Source organism: Entelurus aequoreus, linkage group LG22 (assembly GCF_033978785.1).
Source record: "Entelurus aequoreus isolate RoL-2023_Sb linkage group LG22, RoL_Eaeq_v1.1, whole genome shotgun sequence".
In the NCBI taxonomy this organism is placed as follows: Eukaryota; Metazoa; Chordata; class Actinopteri; order Syngnathiformes; family Syngnathidae; genus Entelurus; species Entelurus aequoreus.
In genome coordinates, this window is record NC_084752.1 from 40212584 (window position 1) to 40237646 (window position 25063).

Consider the following 25063-nt stretch of genomic DNA (forward strand, 5'->3'; position numbering starts at 1 on the left):
CACACACACACCCACCCATACACATGCACACACACACACACACACACACACACACACACACACACACACACACGCACGTCACCGTGATCAAACGCAAAGAAACCCAAACATTGGAGCAATAAGAGGTCACACACACACACACACACACACACACACACACACACACACACACACACACACACACACACTCACACTGCCATTTTCCCACAGATAATCCCACATCTGCCCACATCTGCCACACTCGCCACGCCCCCCTACATTCCCCCCCCCCCCCCCCCCACGTCCACCCCCAACTTTCACTTTAGTACACGGCAGGAAACATTTTGTTAATTAAAGGGGTCATATTATGATTTTTTTTTATACATTCAAAACACCTCCTCCTGGTAAGAATGCAGCTGGGATAGGCTCCAGCACCCCCCCGCGACCCTGAAAGAGACAAGTGGTTAGGGATGATGTTTGATAAGGAATTATCGAGTTCGAGCCTATTATCGAATCCTCTTATCGAACCGATTCCTTATCGATTCTCTTACGGAGTCCAGATAGGTTGTTGTATATGGAAAAAAACACACAATGTTTGGTTTAACAAAAGCTCACTTTTATTATATAATTAAAAAAATAAAATCTAATAAATGAATAAATATTGACTGTTACCCCCCTAAAAAAATTAAATAAAATAAATAAATATTGACTGTTGTTACCCAAAGTATATTAAGTGGGATTTTTCAGAGAAACAAATATATACAGTAACACAAAAACAAGCTGTCTCTGTGATCACTATAGGTGTATAAATAATAATATAGTGTTAAATAAAATCAGTCCCTTGGGCACAAAACTGGAAATAATACAGCTCTCCAAAAAGTGCACTTCTGCTGCTATTGGAACATAACTGTTTGTTATGATGCTTTGACATTTTTGCACTTTATTTCTTTATTGAAAGAAAATTCTATGAAGAGAAAAGTTGTTTGCAAATGTGGTTACAATGCTAAAAAATGAAAAGTTAAAGCTAAAAAAAGAAATACACTTTATTGAGTTAACATTATTTCTTTATGGGGGAAAGATGTTATGAGCTAGGGAATATAACAACTACACTACCCAGCATGCAACGGGAGTGACGAGCATGCGCGGTCGCCCCGAAAAGTGTCGCATGTTGCCACGCTGTGAAAGTAAATGTCAAGAACTCAGCCAACACGCCTCGTCTGCATTATTTATAATTAGACAGACAACACATCTACAGTGTGATTTTGTAACGTTTACAAGGAAAGAAAAACAAAAGTTAAAAAAGGGAGATATGTTGTATATATATGTATGTGCTGCAGTGTTGTATATATATGTATGTGCTGCGGTTGCTATAAGAACGTTGCGACAGCTGCCGTAAAGGAGGTGCGTTGCTAGCCTGGTTGCTATGTTTCCGGTTGGTGGTAAAAGTGTTGGTCATGTGTTTTACCCTGCTCAAATCTCTCAGTAAAGTTATTCGATGGATTATAGCTTTTGTTTTGAACTTTATTACACCTTGGAGCGCTTTTTCCCGTCCATTGTTTTCCTGCTTTCGCTATCTGCGCCTAATGACTGAGCTACGTGACGTCATTTATTGTGATGTACCACGGAGCATTTCTGGTCGGGACGGGATTCCACTCTTTTTCTTTACTGTAGTGTCTCGATAACGGGTACCGGTTCTCAAAAAGGGATTCGAGTCCGAGGACTCGGTTCTTTTCTTATCAAACAACCGGGAAAACTGGTTTCGAGTATCATCTCTACAAGTGGTAGAAAAATAGATGGATGGGTTCCCAATTTTTTTTTTAACGGGCATGACGGCGCGTCGTCACGTGGTGACATTGCTGGTTTTACGATCAGAGGAGCATGTTGGGCAGCGCACACACACAGAGTACTTACAAGCAGACACAGTGTGTAGACAGAAAAGGGAGACTGGACGCATTTTGGTGTAAAAAGTAAAGATAAAGGTGAAGTTATAACTGAAACACCTCAGGAAGAGCTGCTTTAAGACATGACTAGCGGCTAACGTCCATCCGCAGTGTTTTGGCTACTTCTAAATCACTAATCCTCACCTCCATGGCGACAAATAAAGTAAGTTTCTTCCAAGTAGCATTATCCTGGAGGACGAGGAATAGCTAAACATGCTTCACTACACACCGTAGGAGGATACAATAGCTCACCGCCGTCACAATGTAAACAAACGCCATGGGTGGATCTACACCTGACATCCACTGTAATGATACCAAGTACAAGAGCGTATCTCGTCGATTCTACTATGTTTACATCGACATTTTTTATTGTCACAAAATATTTTTTTCTTTCTTTTTTAGTTTTTACTATGTTTATAAAGTTAGTAAATACGTCCACATGCGGACTTTGAATATGACCAATGTATGATCCTGTAACTACTTGGTATCGGATCCATACCTAAATGTGTGGTATCATCCTAATACTAATGTCAAGTATCAAAGAAGAGAAGAATAAGTGATTATTACATTTTAACAGAAGTGTAGATAGAACATGTTGAAACAGAAAGTAAGCAGATATTAACAGTAAATGAACAAGTAGATTAATAATCAATTTTTTTTACAGTTTGTCCCTCATAATGTGTACAAAATAATAGGTGTATAAATGACACAATATGTTACTGCGTACGTCAGCAGACTAATTAGGAGTCTTTGTTTGTTTACTTACTACTAAAAGATTATTATTAAAAATTATGTGAATAAATGACCAAAATTAAAATAAAATAAAATAAAATTTAGCTCGGCTACATATATATATATATATATATATATATATATATATATATATATATATATATATATATATATATATATATATATATATATATATATATATATATATATATATGTATATATATATATATATATATACACACATATATATATATATATATATATATATACATATATATATATATATATATGTATGTATGTATGTATGTATATATATATATATATACATATATATATATATATATATATATATAAAATTGTTAGTTGCAGCCCTAATATATACAGTATATATATATATATATATATATATATATATATATATATATATATATATATATATATATATATATATATATATATATATATATATATATATTACGGCTGCAACTAACAGCTAATTTGATAATTGATTAATCTGTCGATTATTACTTCAATTAAAATAAATGATTAATCGATTAATAATCGGATAAAAGAGACAAACTATTATTCTATCCTTTCCAGTATTTTATTTAAAAAAAAAACAGCATACTGGCACCATACTTATTTTGATTATTGTTTCTCAGCTGTTTGTAATGTTGTAGTTTATAAATAAAGGTTTATTTAAAAAAAAAAAAAAGCCTCTGCGCATAGCATAGATCCAACGAATCGATGACTAAATTAATCGGCAACTATTTTATAATCGATTTAATCGATTAGTTGTTGCAGCCCTAATATATATATATATATATATATATATATATATATATATATATATATATATATATATATATATATATATATATATATATATATATATATATATATATATATATATATATATATGTAGCCGAGCTAAATTTTATTTTATTTTATTTTAATTTTGGTCATTTATTCACATCATTTTTTGTTGTGAACTTCCCCAAAAGTGTTTGTCATTGTAAATAGGTTCCACTCTATTATTTTCCGTTACATACTTGTTTGTTCCCCTGGGGGGTGATTTGGTGTGGCACCTGTGTGAGCAGCTTCAGTGAGCACTGAGGCTCCGAGCTGGTAAGCCACTTTTGTGTCTCTCCTTTTATTTTTGTATAAACTTTTTGGTCGTTGCTCTTAAAGTATTTTATAAGAATGCACACTGTCTTGTGACGTGCTGTTAAGCATGCGGTTTAAATTCCCGAACTTTCTGTTTGTTAAATTGTTGTAAAAACCGGACATTTATATGCTAAATGATGTGTGGATTAGCTTAATGCTAGCGGCAGTTATTACGGGGTTTCCTGGTCTCGTGAGTTTGTGCACGGGTCGAAAACTCCTCTGCGTCTGTGTGGACATCTTGTGTCATGTCACGTGGCATTAATATGTATATATATATATACATCTTGTGTCATGTGCAGGGGCGCCGCTAGGGATTTTGGGCCCCATGAAAAAAAGCTTTACAGGGCCCCATGTATTATAATTTCATCATCATTAGGGGTCTCTCTGGGCCCCCCTCCATCATGGGCCCCTAGAATCCGTCTCCTTTACCCCCCCTTTTCGGCGCCCCTGGTCATGTGGCATTAATACGTATATATATATACATCTTGTGTCATGTGGCATTAATATGTATATATATATACATCTTGTGTCATGTGGCATTAATATGTATATATATATATATACATCTTGTGTCATGTGGCATTAATATGTATATATATATATACATCTTGTGTCATGTGGCATTAATATGTATATATATATACATCTTGTGTCATGTGGCATTAATATGTATATATATATATACATCTTGTGTCATGTGGCATTAATATGTATATATATACATCTTGTGTCATGTGGCATTAATATGTATATATATATATACATCTTGTGTCATGTGGCATTAATATGTATATATATACATCTTGTGTCATGTGGCATTAATATGTATATATATACATCTTGTGTCATGTGGCATTAATATGTATATATATATATATACATCTTGTGTCATGTGGCATTAATATGTATATATATATACATCTTGTGTCACGTGGCATTAATATGTATATATATACATCTTGTGTCATGTGGCATTAATATGTATATATATACATCTTGTGTCATGTGGCATTAATATGTATATATATATATACATCTTGTGTCATGTGGCATTAATATGTATATATATATACATCTTGTGTCATGTGGCATTAATATGTATATATATATATACATCTTGTGTCATGTGGCATTAATATGTATATATATATACATCTTGTGTCATGTGGCATTAATATGTATATATATACATCTTGTGTCATGTGGCATTAATATGTATATATATATACATCTTGTGTCATGTGGCATTAATATGTATATATATACATCTTGTGTCATGTGGCATTAATATGTATATCAATCAATCAATCAATGTTTATTTATATAGCCCTAAATCACAAGTGTCTCAAAGGGCTGTACAAGCCACAACGACATCCTCGGTACAGAGCCCACATACGGGCAAGGAAAAACTCACCCCAGTGGGACGTCGGCGAATGACTATGAGAAACCTTGGAGAGGACCGCATATGTGGGTAACCCCCCCCCTCTAGGGGAGACCGAAAGCAACGGATGTCGAGTGGGTCTGACATAACATTGTGAAAGTCCAGTCCACAGTGGATCCAACACATCAGCGGGAGTCCAGTCCACAGCGGGGCCAACAGGAAACCATCCCGAGCGGAGACGGGTCAGCAGCGCAGAGATGTCCCCAACCGATGCACAGGCTAGTGGTCCACCCGGGGTCCCGGCTCTGGACAGCCAGCACTTCATCCATGGCCACCGGACCTATGCAACTCCCCCTCGCAAGGGACAGGGGAGAAGAGGAGAGAAGAAAAGAAACGGCAGATCAACTGGTCTAAAAAAGGGGGGGTCTATTTAAAGGCTAGATTATACAAATGAGTTTTAAGATGGGACTTAAATGCTTCTACTGAGGTAGCATCTCTAACTGTTACCGGGAGGGCATTCCAGAGTACTGGAGCCCGAATAGAAAACGCTCTATAGCCCGCAGACTTTTTTTTGGCTCTGGGAATCACTAATAAGCCGGAGTTCTTTGAACGCAGATTTCTTGTCGGGACATATGGTACAATACAATCGGCGAGATAGGCTGGAGCTAAACCGTGTAATATTTTATACGTAAGTAGTAAAACCTTAAAGTCGCATCTTAAGTGCACAGGAAGCCAGTGCAAGTGAGCCAGTATAGGCGTAATATGATCAAACTTTCTTGTTTTTGTCAAAAGCCTTGCAGCCGCATTTTGTACCAACTGTAATCTTTTAATGCTAGACATAGGGAGGCCCGAAAATAATACGTTACAGTAATCGAGACGAGACGTAACGAACGCATGAATAATGATCTCAGCGTCGCTAGTGGACAAGATGGAACGAATTTTAGCGATATTACGGAGATGAAAGAAGGCCGTTTTAGTAACACTCTTAATGTGTGACTCAAACGAGAGAGTTGGGTCGAAGATAATACCCAGATTCTTTACCGAGTCTCCTTGTTTAATTGTTTGGTTGTCAAATGTTAAGGTGGTATTATTAAATAGATGTTGGTGTCTAGCAGGACCGATAATCAGCATTTCCGTTTTCTTAGCGTTGAGTTGAAAAAAGTTAGCGGACATCCATTGTTTAATTTCATTAAGACACGCCTCCAGCTGACTACAGTCCGGCGTGTTGGTCAGCTTTAGGGGCATGTAGAGTTGAGTGTCATCAGCATAACAGTGAAAGCTAACACCGTACTTGCGTATGATGTCACCCAGCGGCAGCATGTAAATACTAAAGAGTGCAGGGCCAAGAACCGAACCCTGGGGAACTCCGCACGTTACCTTGACATAGTCCGAGGTCACATTGTTATGGGAGACGCACTGCATCCTGTCAGTAAGATAAGAGTTAAACCAAGACAAGGCTAAGTCTGACATACCAATACGTGTTTTGATACGCTCTAATAAAATATTATGATCGACGGTATCGAAAGCGGCGCTAAGATCAAGAAGCAGCAACATAGATGACGCATCAGAATCCATCGTTAGCAATAGATCATTAGTCATTTTTGCGAGGGCTGTCTCCGTAGAGTGATTTGCCCTGAAACCGGATTGAAAAGGTTCACAGAGATTGTTAGTCACTAAGTGTTCATTTAGCTGCTGTGCAACAGTTTTTTCGAGAATTTTGGAAATAAACGGAATATGTATATATATACATCTTGTGTCATGTGGCATTAATATGTATATATATATATATACATCTTGTGTCATGTGGCATTAATATATATATATATACATCTTGTGTCATGTGGCATTAATATGTATATATATACATCTTGTGTCATGTGGCATTAATATGTATATATATACATCTTGTGTCATGTCACGTGGCATTAATATGTATATATATACATCTTGTGTCATGTGGCATTAATATGTATATATATACATCTTGTGTCATGTCACGTGGCATTAATATGTATATATATACATCTTGTGTCATGTGGCATTAATATGTATATATATACATCTTGTGTCATGTGGCATTAATATGTATATATATATATACATCTTGTGTCATGTGGCATTAATATGTATATATATACATCTTGTGTCATGTGGCATTAATATGTATATATATACATCTTGTGTCATGTGGCATTAATATGCATATATATACATCTTGTGTCATGTGGCATTAATATGTATATATATACATCTTGTGTCATGTGGCATTAATATGTATATATATATATATACATGTTGTGTCATGTGGCATTAATATATATATATATATACATCTTGTGTCATGTGGCATTAATATGTATATATATATATACATCTTGTGTCATGTGGCATTAATATGTATATATATATACATCTTGTGTCATGTGGCATTAATATGTATATATATACATCTTGTGTCATGTGGCATTAATATGTATATATATATATATACATCTTGTGTCATGTGGCATTAATATATATATATATACATCTTGTGTCATGTGGCATTAATATGTATATATATACATCTTGTGTCATGTGGCATTAATATGTATATATATACATCTTGTGTCATGTCACGTGGCATTAATATGTATATATATACATCTTGTGTCATGTGGCATTAATATGTATATATATACATCTTGTGTCATGTCACGTGGCATTAATATGTATATATATACATCTTGTGTCATGTGGCATTAATATGTATATATATATACATCTTGTGTCATGTGGCATTAATATGTATATATATATACATCTTGTGTCATGTGGCATTAATATGTATATATATATATACATCTTGTGTCATGTCACGTGGCATTAATATGTATATATATACATCTTGTGTCATGTGGCATTAATATGTATATATATATACATCTTGTGTCACGTGGCATTAATATGTATATATATACATCTTGTGTCATGTGGCATTAATATGTATATATATACATCTTGTGTCACGTGGCATTAATATGTATATATATACATCATGTGTCATGTGGCATTAATATGTATATATATACATCTTGTGTCACGTGGCATTAATATGTATATATATACATCTTGTGTCATGTGGCATTAATATGTATATATATACATCTTGTGTCATGTGGCATTAATATATATATATATATACATCTTGTGTCATGTGACATTAATATGTATATATATACATCTTGTGTCATGTGACATTAATATGTATATATATACATCTTGTGTCATGTGGCATTAATATGAGTGTGTATTATTTCTGTCTTTATTCTGTAGTGGAGAGACATCCTGTTTACTGTGGACTGTGTGTGACGCCCTGTTCTTTTTGTTTCCATTCAAAAAAAGGTGAATAAATCCTCCACGGGCGGTATAGCTCGGTTGGTAGAGTGGCCGTGCCAGCAACTTGAGGGTTCCCGGTTCAATCCCAGCTTCCGCCATCCTAGTCAGTGTCGTTGTGTCCTTGGGCAAGACACTTTACCCACCTGCTCCCAGTGCCACCCACACTGGCTTAAATGTAACTTAGATATTGGGTTTCACTATGTAAAGCGCTTTGAGTCACAAGAGAAAAAGCGCTATATAAATATAATTCACTTCACTCCATGACTCAACTCTTGTGTGTGCCTCACTACAAAACACACAACGCAGAACAGTGACTGTTACATATATATATATATATATATATATATATATATATATATATATATATATATATATATATACAAACCCCGTTTCCATATGAGTTGGGAAATGGTGTTAGATGTAAATATAAACGGAATACAATGATTTGCAAATCCTTTTCAAGCCATATTCAGTTGAATATGCTACAAAGACAACATATTTGATGTTCAAACTGATAAACATTTTTTTTGTGCAAATAATCATTAACTTTAGAATTTGACGCCAGCAACACGTGACAAAGAAGTTGGGAAAGGTGGCAACAAATACTGATAAAGTTGAGGAATGCTCATCAAACACTTATTTGGAACATCCCACAGGTGTGCAGGCTAATTGGGAACAGGTGGGTGCCATGATTGGGTATAAAAACAGCTTCCCAAAAAATGCTCAGTCTTTCACAAGAAAGGATGGGGCGAGGGTCACCACTTTGTCCACAACTGCGTGAGCAAATAGTCAAACAGTTTAAGAACAACTATCCTGCCTTCCTTAAGCACACTTGTACACGAAGGCAGTAAGTTCAACACCTTCCGCTCATCAAAACTCTGAACACCAGGTTGACTGATGGAGGCCAGGTTTATTGACAATTGAAAGGGTGAAACTGTAAGACACATACATTGTAAATGTAAATGCATGAATTAAATGGACTTAATAATATCATATCACAGACTACAGATTATCAAGTATTCTATTTGAATTAAATCTAAGTTTAACTTTGTCACACACCACTGTGTGTTGTTATGATTAATAATACCAGTGACAATTGAGCTTTCTACAGTTTAAATTGACTTAAGTAACAGTACAACAAACGTCCACTAGGTGGCGGCAGATGACAACAAATGAAAGTTAGCCGACCTGAACAGGTAATGCAATCAGAGATCGCCTAACATCATAAAACACACATTTCACAGCTAAATATGACTCATTGTGTACTATAAACATTAAATATGAGTACATACCAACGATGCCACGAACAGCATAAGATGTGATAGTTGTTTGCTGAGAAACACGAGGAGTGAAGCGGAGTTGTGCGCACCTGTCTGAAATCTTTCCGGAGTCTAAACATGTGACCTATCTGCGGTTTCTTAAAGGTACAGCTCACTCAACAGAACCAACTGAAATGACTTGGAAATAACACACACTGAATAAAGTAATCTTAATAACTGAGGCAGAACAACAACAACATTTCTGAAAGTGCAATTGCAAGAAATTTAGGGATTTCAACATCTACGGTCCATAATATCATCAAAAGGTTCAGAGAATCTGGAGAAATCACTGCACGTAAGCGGTATGGCCGGAAACCAACATTGAATGACCGTGACCTTGGATCCCTCAGACGGCACTGTATCAAAAACCGACATCAATCTCTAAAGGATATCACCACGTGGGCTCAGGAACACTTCAGAAAACCACTGTCACTAACTACAGTTGGTCGCTACATCTGTAAGTGCAAGTTAAAGCTCTACAATGCAAAGCGAAAGCCATTTATCAACAACACCCAGAAACACCGCCGGCTTCTCTGGGCCCGAGATAATCTAAGATGGACTCATGCAAAGTGGAAAATTGTTCTGTGGTCTGACGAGTCCACGTTTCAAATTGTTTTTGGACATATTCGACATCGTGTCATCCGGACCAAAGGGGAAGCGAACCATCCAGACTGTTATCGACGCAAAGTTCAAAAGCCAGCATGTGTGATGGTATGGGGGTGTATTAGTGCCCAAGACATGGGTAACTTACACATCTGTGAAGGCACCATTAATGCTGAAAGGTACATACAGCTTTTGGAACAACATATGTTGTTATCTAAGCGCCGTCTTTTTCATGGACGCCCCTGCTTATTTCAGCAAGACACTGCCAAGCCACATTCAGCACGTGTTACATCAACGTGGCTTCGTAAAAAAAGAGTGCGGGTACTTTCCTGGCCCGCCTGCAGTCCAGACCTGTCTCCCATCGAAAATGTGTGGCGCATTATGAAGCCTAAAATAGGACAGCGGAGACCCCGGACTGTTGAACGACTGAAACTCTACATAAAACAAGAATGGGAAAGAATTCCACTTTCAAAGCTTCAACAATTAGTTTCCTCAGTTCCCAATCGTTTACTGAGTGTTGTTAAAAGAAAAGGCCATGTAACACAGTGGTGAACATGCCCTTTCCCAACTACTTTGGCACGTGTTGCAGCCATGAAATTCTAAGTTAATTATTATTTGCAAAAAAAAATTAAAGTTTATGAGTTTGAACATGAAATATGTTGTCTTTGTAGCATATTCAACTGAATATGGCTTGAAAGGGATTTGCAAATCATTGTATTCCGTTTATATTTACATCTAACACCATTTCCCAACTCATATGGAAACGGGGTTTGTATAATGTATGTGTAAATATGTATATATATATTAGGGCTGCAACAACTAATCGATTAAAATCGATTATCAAAATAGTTGGCGATTAATTTATTCATCGATTCGTTGGAACTATGCTATGCGCATGCGCGGAGGCTTTTTTTTTTTTGGTAATTTTTTTGTTGTTGGTTTTTTTTGTTTTATAAACCTTTATTTATAAACTGCAACATTTATAAACAGCTGAGAAACAATAATCAAAATAAGTACAAAAACAGTACAAAACAGCGCCAGGGCGGCGCTGAGGCTACGTCTCATGAGGTGGCGTAAGCTAGCCAATGATGTGTCATGTGCAGCTCACGTGACGACGCCGTCTCCTTTGCTGGAAACATTCGAAAAATGGCGCAGGAAAACACTACCGATAGTTTAGCGGAGAAACATCTTGAGGTTATTGCTTCAATGGAGAAAAGTGTACGACCTAAGTCGTCAAAAGTGTGGGAACACTTTACTTTAAAGACTTCAAAGAAGACCGTTTCCTGCAAAATGGCACGGAAGTACAACATTGCTTCAGAAGCACCTGAAAAGGAAACATGTTGGAGCCATGGATGAAGGGAGGAACTCACAGTACGTAACTTTTGAAGTCCATAGTGGCAACAAGCATTCATGAGTTCAGCTTTTTTGTGAGTAACTTTAAAGTTATGCCTTTGTTGCAACGCGGGGCTGATAATGTGTCTCCGGCACATTTGACTCCGTTTTGAGAGAGAAAACGCACGCTTACCAATTTGGAAATAAACGTAACGGACAGAAATATCTCAGGTTGGTTTCATAATGGATCAATGTAGCCGGGCCCGATAAAGCTATATAAATCTATTTAGATTTGAGTGACGCTTTAGGATAACTAAACGTTATGAAGGTGCTGGAATATTTCATGCTATTATTCAGAGGCAGCCTAAAATGAATCCTTTATTATTCACAACAGAAACGTGTACAATATCTGATTCAGTTCTGATGAGTTACATTTCTGTGTTATTGTTGGTGTATGCTGCACCCCCAATGTCCACAACATGGTGCCAGTATGCTTGTTTTTTTCCAAAAAATACTGGAAAGGATAGAAATGTAGTTTGTCTCGATTATTAATCGAAGCAATAATCGACAGATTAATCGATTATCAAATTAATCGTTAGTTGCAGCACTAATATATATATATATATATAAGAATATATATATATATATTTATATGCGTCCCTCGCTCTTTGCTCAACCTCCGTCCGGTCTGGCGGCAGCATTTCTAGTTGTGAAGGGCGTGAAAGTGCTGCAGTGAGCTGTAAAGCCGCAGGGAATAGTGGAATATGTTAAGTAGAGAATACATTATAATCCTTGCCTTTTTTTCCCCTCCCCACAACAGGTTTAAAATAGGACCGCTTCTATAATGTCTCCCTTCTGTCTTGCAGAGATCCTCGGAGCAACCAAGCGAGTGAACGTCAACATCCAGGATGCAGACGGGTGAGGAGCGAGCGTCTTTGTTGTCATGTTTGTTTGGCCCTCAATTCCCTCAATTCACAACATTATTACATATTGCAAAACGTGCAAAAGGTTGTTTTTTTTTTACACATCCTCTTTTAGTCAATAAGGTTTTTTTTTCATTGTCATATTGGACTGAGCTTCCTAACACTTAAATAAATCTGATGGACAGAGTTGTGTATGGCGATACTGACGATATATGGCCTAAAAATCTCTATCGCAATATATGCATCCTGCAATAACGATATATATCCATCCTTTCATTTGCTACCGCTTGTCCCTTTAGGGGTGGCGAGGGGTGCTGGAGCCTATCTCATCACAATGTATAAATGATTCTTTCAAAAGAGGTTACAAAGGCTGCTTATTTGGCAGTTGATGTACAGCAGGGGTCACCAACGCGGTGCCCGCGGGCACCAGGTAGCCCATAAGGACCAGATGAGTAGCCCGCTGGCCTGTTCTAAAAATAGCTCAAATAGCAGCACTTACCAGTGAGCTGCCTCTATTTTTTAAATTTTATTTATTTACTAGAAAGCTGGTCTCGCTTTGCTCGATATTTTTAATTCTAAGAGAGACAAAACTCAAATAGAATTTGAAAATCCAAGAAAATATTTTAAAGACTTGGTCTTCACTTGTTTAAATAAATTCATTATTTTTTTTATTTTGCTTCTTATAACTTTCAGAAAGACAATTTTAGAGAAAAAATACAACCTTAAAAATGATTTTAGGATTTTTAAACACATATACCTTTTTACCTTTTAAATTCCTTCCTCTTTTTTCCTAACAATTTAAATCAATGTTCAAGTAAATTATTTTTTTTATTGTAAAGAATAATAAATAAATTTTAATTCAACTCTTAATTTTAGCTTCTGTTTTTTCGACGAAGAATATTTGTGAAATATTTCTTCAAACTTATGATTAAAATTCAAAAAAATTATTCTGGCAAATCTAGAAAATCTGTAGAATCAAATTTAAATCTTATTTCAAAGTCTTTTGAATTTATTTTAAAATTTTTGTTCTGGAAAATCTAGAAGAAATAATGATTTGTCTTTGTTAGAAATATAGCTTGGTCCAATTTGTTATATATTCTAACAAAGTGTAGATTGGATTTTAACCTATTTAAAACATGTCATCAAAATTCTAAAATTAATCTTAATCAGGAAAAATTACTAATGATGTTCAATAAAAAGATTCGAATTAGCTAGTTTTTCTCCTTTTTTTTCTCGGTAGAATTTTGAATTTTAAAGAGTCGAAATTGAAAATAAACTGTTTCAAAATTTAATTGTCATTTTTTTCGTGTTTTCTCCTCTTTTAAACCGTTCAATTAAGTGTAAATATCATTAATTATTAATAATAACATAGAGTTAAAGGTGAATTGAGCAAATTGGCTATTTCTGGCAATTTATTTAAGTGTGTATCAAACTGGTAGCCCTTCGCATTAATCAGTACCCAAGAAGTAGCTCTTGCTTTCAAAAAGGTTGGTGACCCCTGATGTACAGTATGTTGCAACATTACATCATTTGTATGATGTCATCACAACTGTTATTCATCTACTTGTTTATTTACTGTTGATATCCGCTTACTTTTTGTTGTAACACGCTTCCCTTTACACTTTTGTTCAAATGTAACAGACACGTATCCTTCTGTTGTTGGATACTTGACATTCGTTATGGGCGATACCACAAATGTAGGTATCAATCGGATACCAAGTAGTCACATGGGGCAGATACTGAATTTTCAATCACAGTTATGATCAGATTAAAACATAGGATGGTGGTGTAACAATATCTACCGTATTTCCTTGAATTGCCGCCGGGAATATAGTATTCGCCTGCCTAGAATTACAGCCGGGTCAAACTCGTTTCGCAAAATAATTAGCGCATGCTTGGCACTTCCGCCGGGTCAAACTCGTCACGTCACGAGTGACACTTCCCCTGTCATCATTTTCAAAATGGAGGAATATTGTGTTATTATATACACCGGTAATTGCAATTCTTATTATTAATATTGTTAGTTTGTAGTGGTGGAGAGCTGACTTTTTGTTGTTGGAGTTGCGTCTTTCAAAGCGCTTTATTTTGAAAAAACGGTATGCCTCGTTTCACCGCCGGGTCAAACTCGTCACGTCACGAGTGACACTTCACCTTTCAAGGCATCATTTTCCAAAATGGAGGAGGCTAATTTCAATAATTTAAAATCGCATAAAGGGAAGAAGATACAGAGCTATTCAGTAGGATTTAAGGTCCAAGCTAATGAATATGCTAAAAAGAACAGTAAGCACCTATGTTTTATTAATATACCGTAGCTGCGTGTGTCAAATATGAGTCATTAAATGACTCCTGCCTCCTGGTGGTAGAGGGTGCTAGTGATCCTTCTTGCGACTACCGGTACTGCAGAAGACCGGTGCTGCAGAAGAAGACAACAAGCAGCAACAAGGAAGTGATCGTTTGTTTGCACTTTTAACATGGAGGATTACATGGACTCATTTATAAGTAAAGGTAAGACCATAATAAAGTTTTTTTTTATTAAATGTGCTTTTCATGATAAGGTAAGCGCCGGAGTGAGAAGAGGTTTTAAAATAATTAGCGCATGCTTGCCTATCCCGCATGCCTTTGGTAAGCGCAGGCGTGAGAAGAGGTTTTAAATTAATTAGCGCCCCGGCGGCTATTCAGGGAAATACGGTATTCAATATTTAAAATATTTCTACAATTTGCTCTAATTAAAAAAAAAAAAAATCTTACATTTTTGGGGAATTTTGCCTATCATTATGAAAGACAAGACGGCGGATGTATTTTTTAATTTTTTTTATGCATTCAAACTCGTAATAAATAAACATAAATAAAAGTCTTCTTACAACGGAGCCAATGGGAAGTCATTTTTTCCGCCCATAAAACCTAATAACCTGAATATTCATTCAGGAGCGCAGTGTAGCATGTCCTCCAGTGATAATACTTGTAGGAAATGTATTTTAGTGCCGCCATGGAGGCCAGGATTACTGACTTAAAAGCAGCTTTGCACTGTGAAGGAACGTTAGCCGCTAGATTGTTAGCGAGAACGCTACTTTTCACTTGTCGCTGCCACATTTGCTACAACACAGCTAAACAAAAATAGATCCAAAGCTGCAGTCCCGTTTAAATAGTTCAGAAAACAAGGAATTCATCGTTAACTTTCCCCGTTGTCCCCATCGAGGAAATGTCCTTCTGTCTGAAATGAATGCTTCCATCTTCCAGAGCCCCCCCCCAAGCGTTCCTGGACCGCCTGCGTAAAAAACTGATTGAGCACTTCCTGCTGCATCCCTTTTCAATAATGCATACTCACTCACACACCTTCAGGCCTTTTCATCAGTCAAAAGAGACAAAATCACTTTTTGCCTGGATGGACTACTTGCAGCTCACTCCTCCTCTCAACATTCACATGGACTACCCTATTTTCCACACCATAGGGCCCACCGGATTATAAGGCGCAACTGCAGATGAGCGGGTCTACTCAGGTCTATTTTCATACAAAAGGCGCCCCGGATTATAAGGATTATTAAAGGTGTCGGCACGGACTACAAAGGGGGACGTGCGCGCGAATTTTCAGAATTTATGCAGATCCCAAAAAGTTCCTTGGGTGAATAATGTAAAGTCACTACACCGGTATGTTTTAGTGCTCTCATGGCGAGTTTACTGACAGATATAAGTACCGTATTTCCTTGAATTGGCGCAGGGAATATAGTATTCGCACGTCTAGAATTACTGCCGGGTCAAACTCGTTTCTCAAAATAATTAACGCAAGCTTGGCCTTATCGCCGGTTCATTATTAACGCCGGATCAAATTCGTTTCGCAAAATATTAATTTTATTATCGCATGTCTATAATTTTCGCCGGGTCAAACTCGTTTCGCAAAATATTTAGCATATGGCTAGAACTTCCACCGGGTCAAATTCGTTACGTCACGAGTGACGCTTTACCTGTCCTCATTTTCAAAATGGAGGAAGCTGCTTTCAGTAGTTTGCAATCGCACAAAGGAAAAAAGATAAAGAGCTATTCAGTAGGATTTAAGGTCCAAGCTATTGAATACCGGTACAGTATGCTAAAAAGAACAGTAAGCAGCTATGTTTTATTAATGTACCGTAGCTGCGTGTGTCAAATACTGTACAAGTCATTAAATGACTCCCGCCTCCTGGTGGTAGAGGGCGCTGCCGCGCTAGTGATCATTCTTGCAACTTCCGGTACTGCAGAAGAAGTGACTACACACAGCAAGAGATTTTTTTTTTTTTCCTCTGCCTGAACTTTTAACATGGAGGATTACATACCGGTATCTAAAATAAAACAGTTTTCTAAACTGGACTTTCAATGGAAGCTGGATGTAATAATTAAAGGAATATCTCCATTGAGACAGAGAGACTTTTAAAACTGAAGAAAGAAAATAAGGAAGACTTCTATAAACAAGTTATCGATGCTTTTGGTCAGAAGGAGCTGCAAATGGACTCCATTTATAAGTACAGGTAAGACCGTAATAACGTTTTTTTTTATTAAATGTGCTTTTCATGATGGTATGCTTACATCACACTCAAAGCGCACGCCTAAATTTACCGCATTCCTTTTGGTAAACGCCGGAGTGAGAAGAGGTTTTAAAATAATTAGCGCATGCACGGCCATCCCGCCGGCTTCCGGTAAACGCCGGAGTGACAGGAGGTTTTAAATTAATTAGCGCCCCTGCGGCTATTCAAGGAAATACGGTAAGAACTTTACAGTACTACGGAGGATGAATGTCCCATAACAAGAAGATAGAGAAAAGAAAGACGCTTATCGACTACAAAGGCGGATGCGCGCAATTTTTCAGGACTTATGCAGATCCCAAATACAGATCAGCAGGTACCAGAAGGTTAGAAAAGTTGCTTTTGCATATTATTGGCGAAACAAAACGGCAGATAATATGTCTTACCTTATACACACAGCATAATAATACTCCTATGTTGAAGCACATCAAGCGGTGTGGCTTCGTAGCTTACCAAAGTCCTGCTAAAACATGTTGATAGATTTTTGAGCGCCGTGTGTAATGTTCTATATTTTCAATGGAACATATAAAATGTTGGTGTTGTTTACTGCCGTCATATTGCAGTCTACACGTATCTCTTATGTGTGACTGCCATCTACTGGTCACACTTATCATCTCACCATGTACCAAATAAAATAGCTTTGAGGTCGGTAAGCACAACCACAATTATTCCGTACATTAGGCGCACCGGGTTATAAAGCGCACTGTCGATTTTTGAGAAAATGTAAGGATTTTAAGAAGGCCTTATAGTCCGAAAAATACGGTACTTGTCGATCCTGCATTATTAGCAGGGTTAAATCACCAAAATGATTCCCGGGCGCAGCCACCGCTGCTGCCCACTGCTCCCCTCACCTCCCAGGAGGTGAACAAGGGGATGGGTCAAATGCAGAGGTTAATTTCACCACACCTAGGGTGTGTGTGACAATCATTGCTACTTTAACTTTTATTTCAAGGAATCCGGCGCTAACAAGTCAATCACAGCACAGGTGCTCCTCACCTTACGATCGTTTGTGGTTAAGAACGCACTCCCGTGAATTAATCAAAACCGTAACAATACAAGGCTGGCTTGAGAACTGATCACCTGGGAGTCAAGCTAGTTTTTGCAGTCCTGGCTGCCCTAAAGGGCCGCTTATAACGGTAAATATTTATGAATATAAATGTACAATAGCCTCGTTACACAATTTGCATCGGCAGTTTAATTTGATAGTTGTTTTTTTTTTACCAACAGACTGATGGATAACTTGCTTTGAAATCCTAAGTCAAGGTGCAAGCAGATATTTATGTATTTATTTTTGATGCTTGGAACATCTTTTTGCATGCACACATAATATTGAAGGTTAGAAGATATATGCAGAAGAGTAGCAAAAGAAAATCGCACCCAAATCGCAATTTTTTTTTTCCGATTTCAAATCCATTCATAATTTTAAAAAATCGATTAAAAAAAAAAAAAAAAAAAAATATATATATATATATATATATATATATATATATATATATATATATATATATATATATATATATATATATATATATATATATATATATATATATATATATATATATATTAGGGCTGCAACAACTAATCGATTAAATCGATTAAAATCGATTATAAAAATAGTTGCCGATTAATTTAGTCATCGATTCGTTGGATCTATGCTATGCGCATGTGCAGAGGCTTTTAAAAAAAAAAAAATTAAAATAAATAAATAAATAAAAATAAAACTTTATTTATAAACTGCAACATGTACTAACAGCAGAGAAACAATAATCAAAATAAGTATGGTGCCAGTATGATGGTTTTTTTTCAATAAAATACTGGAAAGGTTAGAAATGTAGTTTGTCTCTTTTATCCGATTATTAATCGATTAATCGAAGTAATAATCGACAGATTAATCGATTATCAAATTAATCGTTAGTTGCAGCCCATATATATATATATATATATATATATATATATATATATATATATATATATATATATATATATATATATATATATATATATATATATATATGTTACAGTTGTCTCGATACCAATATTTTGATAGCGCTACCAAAATGTATTTAGATTATTTTCGATACTTTTCTAAATAAAGGGCACCACAAAAAATGTAATTATTGTCTTTATTGTAACAAAAAATGTTAGTGTACATGAAACACATGTTTATTATTGTAATTTAGTCCTTAAATAAAATAGTGAACATACTAGACAACTTGTCTTTTAGTAGTAAGTAAACAAACAAAGACTCCTAATTAGTCTGCTGACGTATGCAGTAACATATTGTGTCATTTATACACCTATTATTTTGTACACATTATGAGGGACAAACTGTAAAAAAATGGATTATTAATCTACTTGTTCATTTACAGGTAATATTTTCTGTTTGAACATGTTCTATCTACACTTCTGTTAAAATGCAATAATCACTTATTCTTCTCTTCCTTGATACTTGACATTAGTTTTGGATGATACCACACATTTAGGTATGGATCTGATACCAAGTAGTTACAGGATCATACATTGGTCATATTCAAAGTCCTCATGTGTCCAGGGACGTATTTCCTGACTTTATAAACATAATATACATATTTTTAAAATGGAAAAAGGTTTTGTGACGATAAAAAATATCGTTGTAATCATAGTATCAACTAGATACGCTCTTGTACTTGGTATCATTACAGTGGATGTCAGGTGTAGATCCACCCATGGCATTTGTTTACATTGTGACGGCGGTGAGCTATTGTATCCTCCTACGGCGTGTAGTGAAGCATGTTTAGCTATTCCTCATCCTCCAGTGATAATGATACATGGAAGAAACTTACTTTATTTGTTGCCATGGAGACCAGGATTAGTGATTTAGAAGTAGCTAAAACACTGCGGATTGACGTTAGCCGCTAGCTTGCTAGCCATGTCCTAAAGCATCTCTTCCTGAGGGTGTTTCAGTGTTATAACTTCACATTTATCTTTACTTTTTACACCAAAATGCTGCTTGTAAGTACTCTGTGTGTGTGCGCCTTGTCGACATGCTGCCGCGTTGTATCAAACGCATTGTTAACTGTATCGTATGTAAAAGTAATCAGATTACTGGTCTCTAAACAAGGAGGTTTTTTTCCTAGCTCTGGTGGATCATAACTCAGTGGGCATTTATTGGAGTATGACAAGTCTTCCCCAAAATGTCCAACACATCTTTATTTACACACTCATTATGTGCGGACATGTTTGTCATCGTGATTAGCAAACACTGATTGGAAGCAGATCATTTCATGACTGATGATTGGTGGACTTGGCTTCCGGGCTCAGCCTTTATATTCACCGGGGATCCATTAGACACACACACACACACACACACGCACACACACACACACACACACACACACACACACACACACACACACACACACACACACACACACACACACACACGTAGCGTGCTGTAGGGCAGTGCAATTGCTTATTAATGGAAGTAGGTCATTTGCCCCTCCCCCTCCCCCCCCCTCCTGTCTCTCACACTGATGTTCTACCCAAAAGATGATTTCAGCAAAGTGATGCTGCTTTTACACACTGTGTGTGTGTGTGTGTGTTCGTGTGTGTGTGTGTGTGTGTGTGTGTGTGTGTGTGTAGGTTGTCACCTCTGCATCATGCTGCTCTGAGTGGCAACAAGGATCTGATCTCTCTGCTGCTGGAGGCTCAAGCAGCTGTGGACATTAAAGACAATAAAGGTAAACAAAGACAATAAAGGTAAACAAACACACACAACAATTGCGCTGTTGAGTACAGGGGTCCCCAAACTTTTTGACCCGGGGGCCACATTGCGTTCAAAGAATTTGGCCGGGGGCCAGGCTATCTATTTGTGTGTATGTATATATATATATATATATATATATATATATATATATATATATATATATATATATATATATATATATATATATATATATATATACACACACACACACACATATTTACTTAACAAAAAAAAGGTGAAATAAGTGAAAACATGTTTTATATTCTAGTTTCTGTATGTGTGTAATTGGGCGGCATAGCTCGGTTGGTAGAGTGGCCGTGCCAGCAACTTGAGGGTTCCAGGTTCGATTCCCGCTTCCGCCATCCTAGTCACTTCCGTTGTGTCCTTGGGCAAGACACTTTACCCACCTGCTCCCAGTGCCACCCACACTGGTAGAAATGTAACTTAGATATTGGGTTTCACTTTGTAAAGCGCTTTGAGTCACTAGAGAAAAGCGCTATATAAATATAATTCACTTCACTTCACTTCAAATAGCCACCCTTTGCTCTGATTACTGCTTTGCACACTCTTGGCATTCTCTCCATGAGCTTCAAAGGGTAGTCACCTGAAATGGTTTTCACTTCACAGGTGTGCCTTATCAGGGTTGATTAGTGGAATTTCTTGTTTTATCAATGTGGTTGGGACCATCAGTTGTGTTGGGAATGAGAAGGTGTGTCCCTATATATATATATATATATATATATATATATATATATATATATATATATATATATATATATATATATATATATATATATATATATATATATATATATATATATATATATATATATATATATATATATATATATATATATATATATATATATATATATATATATATATATATATATATATATATATATATATATATATATATATATATATATATATATATATATATATATATATATATATATATATATATATATATATATATATATATATATATATATATATATATATATATATATATATATATATATATATATATATATATATATATATATATATATATATATATATATATATATATATATATATATATATATATATATATATATATATATATATAAAATATATATAAAATAAAAAATAAAAATAGAATAAAATATATATATATATATATAAAATAAAAATAGAATAAAAAAAAATATATATATATATATATATATATATTTTATTCTATTTTTATTTTATAATTTTTTTTAAAATATATATTTTTTAAGTATATATATATATATATATATATACATTTTTTTGTTTGTTTTTGTTTCTGTTGCCGTGTAATTTCCCCCCGTCTTTTTTATATATATATATATATTTATATTTTATTCTATTTTTATTTTATAATTTTTAAAAAAATATATATTTTTTAAGTATATATATATATATATATATATATATATACATTTTTTTGTTTGTTTTTGTTTCTGTTGCCGTGTAATTTTCCCCCGTCTTTTTTATATATATATATATATATATATATATATATATATATATATATATATATATATATATATATATATATATATATATATATATATATATATATATATATATATATTTTATTCTATTTTTATTTTATAATTTTTTTAAAAATATATATTTTTTAAGTATATATATATATATATATATATATATATATACATTTTTTTGTTTGTTTTTGTTTCTGTTCCCGTGTAATTTTCCCCCGTCTTTTTTTTATTTTTATATATATATATTTATATATATATATATACATTTTTTTGTTTTTTTTGTTTGTTTTTGTTTCTGTTGCCGTGTAATTTTCCCCTGTCTTTTTTTTTTTTCCTTTTTTTTTTTAATCCCCTCCTGCTGCGCCAAACACGAAATCTAGCCGAACATTTAATAAAGTCAAATACAAACAAGGCAAAAAGAGAAAGAAGTATCCCACAAGTCAATCATGTTCAGCAGATATACTGTAGGTGTCAAAAAGTCAAGGCCCGGGGGCCAGGTCCGGCCCTCGAATGAATGATCACAGGGACCCCATCAAGTCATAAAAATTGGGTCCCACAGTACATTTTTCGGGTCCCACTTTTTTGTAAGCGTTTTAAAAACAAATGATGCATATCTCACATTCTATTTTATGTTGTACATTATCCTGTTATATCTCACATTCTATATTATGTTGTACATTATCCTGTTATATCTCACATTCTATACTATATTCTACATTATCCTGTTATATCTCACATTCTATACTATGTTCTACATTATCCTGTTATATCTCACATTCTATACTATGTTCTACATTATCCTGTTATATCTCACATTCTATACTATGTTCTACATTATCCTGTTATATCTCACATTCTATACTATGTTCTACATTATCCTGTTATATCTCACATTCTATACTATGTTCTACATTATCCTGTTATATCTCACATTCTATACTATGTTCTACATTATCCTGTTATATCGCACATTCTATACTATGTTCTACATTATCCTGTTATATCTCACATTCTATATTGTGTTCTGGAAAAAGGTTGTCATAAACGTTACTTAATTCAATGAAAAAAATAATACAAAAGTAAACAAATGTTTCTGCATTTGTAAATGTATTCACTTATAAACATTCATTCACTTTCTTATTTCCTTCATGGATCTAAACTTTACCGCTGCCACGAGTTGTTTATATATTTTTATTGTAATATTTTCAGAATGTGTTTGTTCTATTTTTGGCCAAAGTAAGACAAAGAAAACAATCTGAAGTTGTCTTTATTTTGTAGTTTCAATGCCATGATTGTAATAGTCCGGCCCGTGATGTGTTTTAGTATTTCACTAATGCTAACAGTAAGCATGCTATTGTTAGCCTGTTAGCACAACCGTTAGCATTCTCATATCAACATTTTAGCTTTTTTGCAACTTTTGCGGGTATACACCTCAGCGTCAAATATTTTGTTACTTGACAAAAAAAATGTGTTAGCTCGCTAGTATTTTTTTTTAGATAATTTTGTCGGTATTCAGCTCAGTCATATTTTGATACTTGATGCATGTTGCAGTTAGCATTTTAGCTTGCTAACATTAACATGGTAGCTTTGTTAGCTAATTTAACAGGTATACACATCAATGTCATATATTTTGGTATTTTACTAATGCTAACTGTAAGCATGCTACTGTTAGCACAACCGTTAGCATTCTCATATCAACATGCTAGCATTTTTGCGACTTTTGCGGGTATATACACCTCAGCTTTAAGTATTTTGTTACTTGACAAATAATACGTCTTAGCAAGCTACCATTTTTTTCAGCATATATTTTGGTATTTCACTAATGCTAACTGTAAGCATGCTACCGTAAGCATAATACTGTTAGCATGCTAGGTTGTCTTTTGTTTAGCTCATTTGCTAGCGTGCTAACACGTATTATTTGTCAAGTAACAACATATTTGAGGTGTACGTATACATGCAAAAGTCAGAAAAAAAGCCAGCGTGTTAATATTAGAATGCTAACGGTTGTGCTAACATGCAAACAATCGCAGGCTGTAGTTAGCATGAGTAAAATACCAAAACATCACCTTTACAGTTACACAACTCAGCCAGCCCGAAAAGGAGTAGGAAGAATTAGAGTTTTTTTTCCATCCGAGTCTTTTTTTCGTTTGCAAAAAGGTGTGTCGCCGTTTTCTTGTGGTGAGGACACCATGCAATGAAAGAAAAAAAAAAGGTGAGCTGGGTGAGGCGAGAGATAATATTTGTGTAAAAGTGACAGATTTGTGTGCACAGCAAACACAGAACAGAAGCCAACCCCACCCCTCCCCCTCCCCCTCCAATACCGACATCCCAGCCTGGCAGAGCATGGAAGAAAGAACTCTCAGGGCAGATGGGAGATGCTAATCCTCCAGGATGGCGGATTCGGTCCCTCCAAGTCCGCCATGCCAACTCGGGGGGGGCCCAAACTTTTTCCACTGAGGGCCACAGCCTGATGTGGGGGCCATTTTGGTACTTTTCA

The 25063-nt window shown here is 35.2% G+C and overlaps 1 pseudogene; it reads left to right on the forward strand.

Moving 5' to 3' along the window:
* Window positions 1-25063, forward strand: part of LOC133639696 (caskin-1-like) — a 122489-nt pseudogene that overhangs the window by 20490 nt on the left and 76936 nt on the right.